The sequence below is a fragment of the Myotis brandtii genome, unplaced genomic scaffold (assembly GCF_000412655.1).
Source record: "Myotis brandtii unplaced genomic scaffold, ASM41265v1 scaffold827, whole genome shotgun sequence".
Classification (NCBI taxonomy): domain Eukaryota; kingdom Metazoa; phylum Chordata; class Mammalia; order Chiroptera; family Vespertilionidae; genus Myotis; species Myotis brandtii.
In genome coordinates, this window is record NW_005371360.1 from 883,663 (window position 1) to 892,829 (window position 9,167).

The following is a 9,167-nucleotide window of genomic DNA, read 5'->3' on the forward strand; positions in this document are numbered from 1 at the left end:
ACACCCTAACCTCTCCACACAGAGCTCGGGCATGCCTGGCCCCGCCCTCGGTCCCGCGAGTCGCCTTGGGCTGGTCCTGACTCCTCCGGGCGCCTCCCTGCTTCCACCCCCTCTCTGGAGCAACGCAGAGGCTCTGCCTCATCATGGTGATGGAGGAGAGCATAGAAGCCTCCCGCCTGCTGCCGAGTTTCGAGCTCTGCTTCCTGGCGGCACATGCGCTGCGCTCCTTCCCCCGGCAGATGGGCAGCGGGCGCGCTGAGTGTGAGTGATGGGTGGTGAAGGACTGGTGAGGGGCGCGCCACGGGCTCTCACCCCCGCCCACCCTGCCATGGGATGGTTCTGCCTCCTCCGGGCACCTCCCTGCTTCTGCCCCGTCTCTGGAGCAACGCTGCGGCTCTGCCCTGTCGAGCATGCAGCCTCCTGATGAACCGTTGTTACAGCGTGAGGGCATCACGACCATTAGCATATTAGCTCTTTTATATATATATATGTATAATGTATACATATATATATGTATAATGTATACACACATATATATGTATATGAATGATCTTCACCTGAGGATACGTTTATTGAGTTTAGAGAGAAACACTGATGTGAGAAACACATTGAAACACTCAAAAACTGTTTTCCCCTCTCCTACCCTGTTGTTACAGATGCAGGGCAGGCATTGATTCTGGGTCAACAAATTCTGGAGACTCTGTGTGGCAAACCTAGGCGAGTTTAGTTTAGCCAAGGTATTTTAAATCAATCAGTTGCCTCCATATGCACCCCGACCAGGGATGGAACCCATAACCCAGGCCTGTGCCCTGACCGGGAATTGAACCTGCAACCTTTTGGTGCACGGGATGATGCTTCAACCGAACCTCCTGGCCAGGGCCTGGTTTATATTTTTAAAAGATCCACCCTGGCAGTAGTCCTTATGTGATTCTACCTCTCATGTGTGTAAGAAAAGTTTTGTACGTAAAATGTAGGGGAAGATCATCTTGGGAGGTGAGATCTCAGGGAGGCAGGAGTAGATGCAAGGGGACCAGTGAGGTGCCTCCAGGAGTCATCCAGGTGAGAAATGGCAGTGACAATGGTGGCTCAGGCTAGTCTTGTGGCCTTGGAGACAGGGCAAAGTGGGTGGAGTTGAATATTTTGAAGACAGAGCCTGTTGGTCTCTTAGGTGTGGGGATGGAGATGACTGTAATGAGGCTATGAAGGCATGTCTTGCTGGCAGCTGTAATAACTCTTGCTCCGCTGACAAGAAGACTCCACAAGCAGGGTGTTCCCGAATCTCCCAAATGGTAATGATGAATAACCCAGACCCTGGACCCTTAGATCCCCTGAGCTCTTGCTCAGTGGAGAAAGCCAAACACTCAAGAACTGTTTTCCCCTCTCCTACCCTGTTGTTACAGATGCAGGGCAGGCATTGATTCTGGGTCAACAAATTCTGGAGACTCTGTGTGGCAAACCTAGGCGAGTTTAGTTTAGCCAAGGTATTTTAAACTTACTGTAGAAACAAGGCCTACCTTCTAAACATGTGCACGAAGTAACTACTATCTCTGCAATTTCCTATTTTCTTTGGGAGAGTGAGAGCGAATGGAGTGCCCCACGAGTCAGTTTTTGGGAGAAGAACAAATTCCCATTAAGTTGATGGTACTGATCCACTAGAAAGGATGACCAATCGACTCAATGGCTGGCAGTAGGCATGTTGTTACCAGCCAACTCTCCCTGCTTCAGCTCTCATGAAATGAATGGCTTGGACCTGGAACATCTCTGAAGGTCCTTTCCAGCTCTGACATTCTGTCAGGTCCTCACCTTGGACCTGAAAGGTCATGGAAAGCACTGTTCCTCCTCATTAACAGGGAAATGAAGTCCATGATGCCAAAAGACCACAATGAAAAAGGAAGGTCAGGAGGGTGAGCCTAAACTCTAGTTGGCAAATAATTTATTCCTGGATAGTTTTATTTAATCTTATAACCCAGTAGTTCTCACCAGAGGTGATTTTGTTCCCCCTAGGAACAATAGACAATGTCTGGAGACAGTTTTAGTTATCACAATGGAGAGAAGCTGCTAATGACATCTAGTAAATGGAGACCAGGGATATTGATCAACATCCTAGGGTGCATAGGACGATCCCCCAATCACAAAGATTGATTCAAACCCAAATATCAACTGTTCTGAGGTTGAACCAGATCTCCTGGTTCTACATTAATTATTTGGAAAAAGACTGCTTTAGCTCGCTAACTCACATTATACACCAGAGTAAGTTCCCGGTGTGTCAGACAATACAAAGAGGGTGACCCCCAGCTTCTGTGAGTTACCTCCTTTTTTCCTTCCCACTCAGTTTGTGTATTTATTTATTTTTAAATATATTTGTATTTATTTCAGAGAGGAAGGGAGAGGGAGAGAGATAGAAACATCAATGATGAGAATCATCCTATTGGCTGCCTCCTGCACGGCCCCCATTGGGGATCAAGTCCACAACCCAGGCATGTGCCCTGATCTGGAATTGAACCGTGATCTCCTGGTTCATAGGATGACGCTCAAACACTGAGACACACCAGCTGGGCAGTTTGTGTATTTAAATGTGTGCAGGATTAGGAATTTAGTAAACCAGATGATTATAGAACAGCCGTGGGCAAACTACGGCCCGCGGGCTGGATCCGGCCCATTTGAAATGAATAAAACAAACAAACAAAAAAAGACCGTACCCTTTTATGTAATGATGTTTACTTTGAATTTATATTAGTTCACACAAACACTCCATCCATGCTTTTGTTCCGGCCCTCCGGTCCAGTTTAAGAACCCATTGTGGCCCTCGAGTCAAAAAGTTTGCCCACCCCTGTTATAGAACATAGTTTCGGGTATGGGGGTGTCAATGGAATTCCCTAACCCAGGGGGTCTCACATGGGGGTGATTCTGTCCTTGAGGGGACATCTGAGACATTTTTCCTTGTCTGGAGATATTTCTCCTTGTAATGACTGGGGTAGGTGGGTACCACTGGCATCATGTGGGTCAAATGTAGGGAGGGATACTGCTAAACATGCTACAATGCACAGGATGGCCCCTACTAACCCTAATGTCAGTAATGATGAGGACACAGCTATAACCCCAAAGGAACTTTTTCTCTATCCAGGCACCCAATCAGAAGAGTAGCAGCCAGTCGTAACTGATAGTATCTGCAAAAGCCAGTGAGTCAATGATCTGATATATGTTCTCTCTCACACAACTATCCTCAGACTTAATTTGCATTGTTCCCACTGCAAAGATGCAGGAACTGAAGTCAAACAACTTGCCCAAAGTACTTGAAAAGTCTTGGGCACTTCCAGGGGCTTCTGGACCATCTTGGAGAACCATTGCCATATACTGCTCTTTGAATATTAGCATTGGAGGACACTGAATCCCAAATTAATTGCAGAGAGTCGGAGCTTTCTGCTGAGATTAAAGAGTACCCTGAGTAGAAAGAACACTGTGTCTAAGAGGGGTACAAAAGGGTTGAAACAAAAAGCCAACCCAGGTTGGGCAGGCACCAGAAAAGGAGGAAGTGGGCCAGGCCCCAAACAACTCAGTGAGGATTGTGGTGTCTGGGACAGTATATCTCAAGGGCAGCAGCTGCTCCTCACACCAGGCAAAATCATAGTATGCAGGTATGCAGGCAGAGCCTGGTTCTTGTTTTCCATGAGAAATCAGAAACTTGGGTTATTTTTCCCCCTAGAAACCTCAGAATTCTTAAGTTTTGGCTCCTAATTAAAACAAAGAAAAACCTAAATGTGCCAAATTAAACATGTCTGCTTACCCTTGAAGCAATCTTGTAACTTCTGCCTGTGGTTTTCAACCCTGGCTTCATGTCATAAGACATCTGTGGGGCCTTTTAAAACTACGATGCCCTGGACCAATGCAGCAATGACGGTACAGCACAGGCATCAGTTTTTATTTTCCTCAAAACCTCCTTAAACAATAAACAAGTGGGATGGACAATCAGGGTTAAGATTCACAGCAAGTACTATGCAACAGCACAGCGTGCCAACAACCAAGCAAGCTGTGGACATGCAGGGCTTTATTCTGAGGCCCTGTGCTATATACTTTGCTACCTAGTAGTAATGTACAATCACTCCACACAGGATTCCATGAGACCACAGGAAGGGTACTGCACACAGGTGGGAAAAAGAAATCCTGTTCAAATAAACTGAAGAAACTTGCTGCCCACACTACCACTAGGTCCTGAGTAGATAATGATGCAATTGCAAACCCATCTGCCTCTTGACTGCTTAAAGTACCATGGAGAGCTACCAAGGCTTGGTCAAGTCAATAGTAGCCACCTTGGCCATCTGCCTTTCTAATGTACTGGAGATCCTCCAAATGCACCCCACTGTTCCCTGAGTGGCCCTCATCTCCCACTCTACTCCAGCCTATCCTCTGCCTGAACTCACTTACTAGACCCAGAATTCAACTGGCACCTAAAATGCCCCCATCGGCAACCCCAAACAGTGTCCCTTCTGCAAACTCCATTCTAATCTTACCAAATTCCTATTGCCTCCATTCACTCCAACTCCCTTGGACTCTAAGCACAAACCACATCCCAACTAGCTCTAACACCCAATGATTTTGCAGCCTTTGAGGTAGCATGGCACCTCTTACTAACACCAGGCCCCACATGCTACAGACATGAGGGGCACCCCAGAGTCAAATGTGCATGCTCTGACCTGAGGGCAAATCCCAGAGTTAAAGTTTATCACAACTTAATGAAAAATTTTTAAATGTTTATCACTTAGCCTAAAAATTTAGGGCAGGGGAAGGGGATGGTGAGAATTAAGTGAACTGATGAGTCCAACTGAGTTCTGGCTCATTAATAAAAATTCAGTTGCAACTCATCCTCTCAGGGTTTAGGTTTTAAGTCAACAAGTAAGATAAAAAAAAACGGAGAAAAGCCAAACCAACCTTGAAAATCTCTAGACTGATAGCTGATCAGGCTAGATCACTGGTTCTCAAATGGGAGTAATTGTGCCATCCCGCCAGGGGACATTGGCCAATGTCTGGAAACATTTTTGGTTATCACAACTGGGGAAGGGTCCTACTGGCGTATAGTGGATCAAGGCCTGGGAAGCCAATCAACACCCTACAATGCACAGGGTAGCCCCACAACAAAGAATGATCTGGTTCCATATGTTCATAGTGCTGAGGCTGAGAACCCAATGCTAGAAGATCAAGCAATGAAAGGCAAGACAGAAAACAGGAGGACCAGCTCCCACTGGCTTCCACCATGGGCTGACCCAGGGACATATCATTCAGTGGGGTAGATTCATCTCTCTTTTTTTTTCCTCTCTCTTTGCTGAGCACTTAAGCTAAATATGTCTACAACATGAGCCCACTGCAGTAAAAATAGCTACCATTTACTGACTGTTTATTACTGTGTGCTGAGACAGGTGCTAAATAATTTATATGCATTAATTTAGCGAATACTCCCAGCAACCATGAGATAGTTATGACCATTCCCATTTTATTGGTGAGGAAACTGAGGCTCAAAAGGGTTAAGAATTTGCCTAAAGGCACTCAGAGAATACAAAGGCAGAGTCAAACACAAAATCCAATATATAGGGCACAGCCTGTGCCTCACCATCACTTACTCTAGGCAGCGGTTCTCAACCTGTGGGTCGCGAACAATGAAAATACACCCTGCATATCAGATATTTACATTACGATTCATAACAGTAGCAAAATCACAGTTATGAAGTAGCAACGAAAATAATTTTTTGGTTGGGGGGGTCACCACAACATGAGGAACTGTATTAAAGGGTCGCGGCATTAGGAAGGTTGAGAACCACTGTGGGTCTCAACTGCTGATGGTTCACTCACCGCCCACCCTGGGACATTTTGCAGTGTCTGAAGACATTTTTGGTTGTCACGACCACTGAGGCAGGGATTCAGGGGAGGGTGTGTGCTACTGATATCTGTGGGTAGAATCAGGAATGCCACTATGATGCTAAACATCTTACAAGGTATAGGGCAGCCTCTACCACAAAAAATCATCCAACCCAAAATGTCAATGGGGCCAAAGTTGAGAACCCTGCTTTATACCACATCTCAGCTTTCTACCATGCATGTCCACAAGTCAGTAAGAATTCAAATGTATGTAGTAATGTATATGGTAATGCAGGATCTAGAACCCAAGATTTCCTATAACTCATATACACTCTGCTCCCCTCTCCCTATTCTTCGTTAACTTTGCCAAGATCAAAATGCTGCCATCAAAGCCTGATGTTAGTCTACAATGCAGAATAACTTCAGAGTTAGGATGATTAGAGTTTGGGATGTATCAATAGCAAAATGCCAGGAAGAAGAGAATATCCCAAAACACAACTGGACAAGTCAAAGACTACAGGAATACCAAGAAAGGGCTCTGGGAGCTGTTGTCAAGCATCCCTGAAGAGATCACTATGGCAACAAGGGCCAACGAGATGCTGTGTTGGGTAAAGCACTGGAAATGTTTCTTTGTAGATAAGCAGTACTCCTATCATGTCCCACTCAAGCCCGTGGTTTCTCAACCCTGGCTGCTTTCTAACTGTATAGATGCCCAGGGCCCACCTCACACCTCACAGAATCAGAATAGGTGTGGTGTGGGGGACTGAGCATTTCTGGTTTTAAAAAAGCTCCCTAAGCACCCTGACTGGTTTGGCTCAGTGGATAGAGCGTCGGCCTGCGGACTGAAGGGTCCCGGGTTCGATTCCAGTCAAGGGCATGTACCTTGGTTGCAGACACATCCCCAGTAGGGGGTGTGCAGGAGGCAGCTGATCGATGTTGCTCTCTCATCGATGTTTCTAACTCTCTATCCCCCTCCCTTCTTCTCTGTAAAAAATCAATAAAATATATATTTTTAAAAAACCCCAAAACAAAAAACTCCCTAGGCAATCCTGATGCCCAGACCGGGTGGCTAGCCAATGCTCAGACTCACACAGAGGTGGCAATGGCCCACAGAAGAGAGACAGAGGGTGTGAGGATGGATCAGCTTAGGATCCCTGTCTAGAAAGACAGAATCCAAGAGAGCATTTGGAGCTTAAATAGCAAGAGGAAAAGCACATGGATGGGGGCAGTCCTTAAGGCTTCAAAATGCATAGGCAAGGGAGTCTTAGTTTACAGCGATAAGTTTAACATCCAAGCCAAATCCAGAAATGGAGTCAAGAAACACATAATGACTAATTAAAGGATGGCAGGAATATGTGAGGCATAAAAAGCCCTGAAAGTTGATTTCCTGAGGACATCTATGCCAGAACTAGTGCCAGAGGCAAAGTACTAGGTGAGTGCAGCATTCATTACGCAAAAACATTCCATTTCTCTATTTCACACTTACCCATTCAACTATGCAGTAATTTATAATTGACAGCTGATGTGTCAGGTATATGCTAGAAATGGTATCCTTGGGAAACAGGAATCCATAATTTCCTCTTTATGCTAAAAGATATCTCCCAATGAAGGTCCTCACTGAATTCATTCATTCATCGGACAAACATTTCTTGGATACCTACTCTGTGCCAGGCACTGTTCTAGATGTTGTGACTCCATCAGTAATAGTGACAGACAGAAAGCCTTGCCTTCGTGGAGCTTATATTCCAGTAGAAGAGTAGTTGAACAAACAAGTAAACCTAGCATGCCAGATGGTGATTAAGTGCTGTGGGTAAAATTAAGCAGGGTAAAGGGGACAGGGAATGTGGATACAATTTAACACAGGTGGCCAGAGAAAGTCTCAATAATAAAGTAACCCTTGAGTAAAAATCTGACAGAGGTGAGGGAGTGGGCCATGGGAATATATGGGGAAGAGTGATTCAGGAAGAGGAAGCAGCAGGTCCAAAGGCATAATGGAGGGAGCTAATGGATTATTCAAGGGACACTGAGAAAGCCAGAATCAGGGAGAGAGTGGTGGGAGAGGACAGGGAGGTATTAGGGGGCCACTATGGCTTCTGGGTTAAGCAGTAAGGGTAGAAGGAAAACCCAAGGGGCAACAGTGTTGGTGGTAAGTGGTCATCCTCTAAAATACTTTTAAGGTAGAACAGACAGGATTTACTGTGGCAAGTAAGAGAAAGAGAGGAGTCAAGGTGACTTCAAGGTTTTGGGCCTGATTCAAAGAATGGACTTGCCATTTACTACAATGGGGGAAAGACGATGGCATGGACAGGTTTTTGGAGAAAAGATAGGGATTTTGTTTGATATGCCTATTAGACACCCAAATAGAAATGGCGAATATGATATCGGGTAGATGAGTCTTGAGGTCAAGAAACTGAATGAGGCGAAGATGTAAATACATAAAGTCATATTGATTCCAATTTGTCCAGTCCCTCTACTAACTTTAAATCTTATGAATGCTCTATAGGCTCCTTTATCTTATAAAAGGGATGTGCCATAAAATGACCACGGTAGGGGGTGGTTCTGAAGCCAGACCTCATTGATTCACATCCCTGCTCCTTCCTGGCTGTGTGACCTGCTTTGTACAAACAGCTACTCTGTTTCTTTACCAGGAGCACAGGGCTACAGTACCTACCTCATAGAGCTTTTGTATCACCGGAGAAAACACAGGGTGATCAAGACATTGAACATTACCTGGTACCATCACAAATGCTCCACCAGGGTGAGCACTTATCAATTCATGCATTCATGCGCTTCACTATGGAAACCTCAGGACACCCTCCAATAGCTGGGAGCATGGTATTGGGGATCAGGGCCAGGCAGGGAGATAGGTCGCTTGTAGCTGTGCACCTAGAAGAGGGGGGAGCTAAAAATAGGCCTAGGAAGTCCCGAAGCTACAGCGGTATCAACACCACTGTTGATTTGAGCAGACATCGGCTTACGGAGTGTTTTCTCTAGGGATTCGGCTCTGTAACCTTGTCATAAACCTTCAGGTGGGATGTCAGCGCTCAACAGGGGAGAGGATCACAGTCTCTCTCTCTCTCTGGAACTGCAGCAAAAAAGGGCCAAAGAGGAGCCAGGACTTTCAGGGCCCACATCCTGCGGCCCGGCCTAAATGCTGACAGACTAGGTGAGACCCTCAGGTCGCCACGAAGGATTTGGGGAACTGGCGGGAACTGGGGGCCGAGCTCGGGGCGGGAGGTGGAAACAGACCGGGCGTCCTCCGTCCTCTGAATGGGGAAGGCCCGCGGAGGACGAGAACCCCACGGGATTGGTGGGTGGGC

At 46.2% G+C, this 9,167-nt stretch overlaps 1 protein-coding gene across 10 annotated transcripts in view; it reads right to left on the reverse strand.

Annotated features, from left to right (window-relative positions):
* The window catches only part of RANBP3 (RAN binding protein 3), a 62,002-nt gene that overhangs the window by 52,198 nt on the left and 637 nt on the right, over nucleotides 1–9,167 (reverse strand). The window lies entirely within an intron of this gene.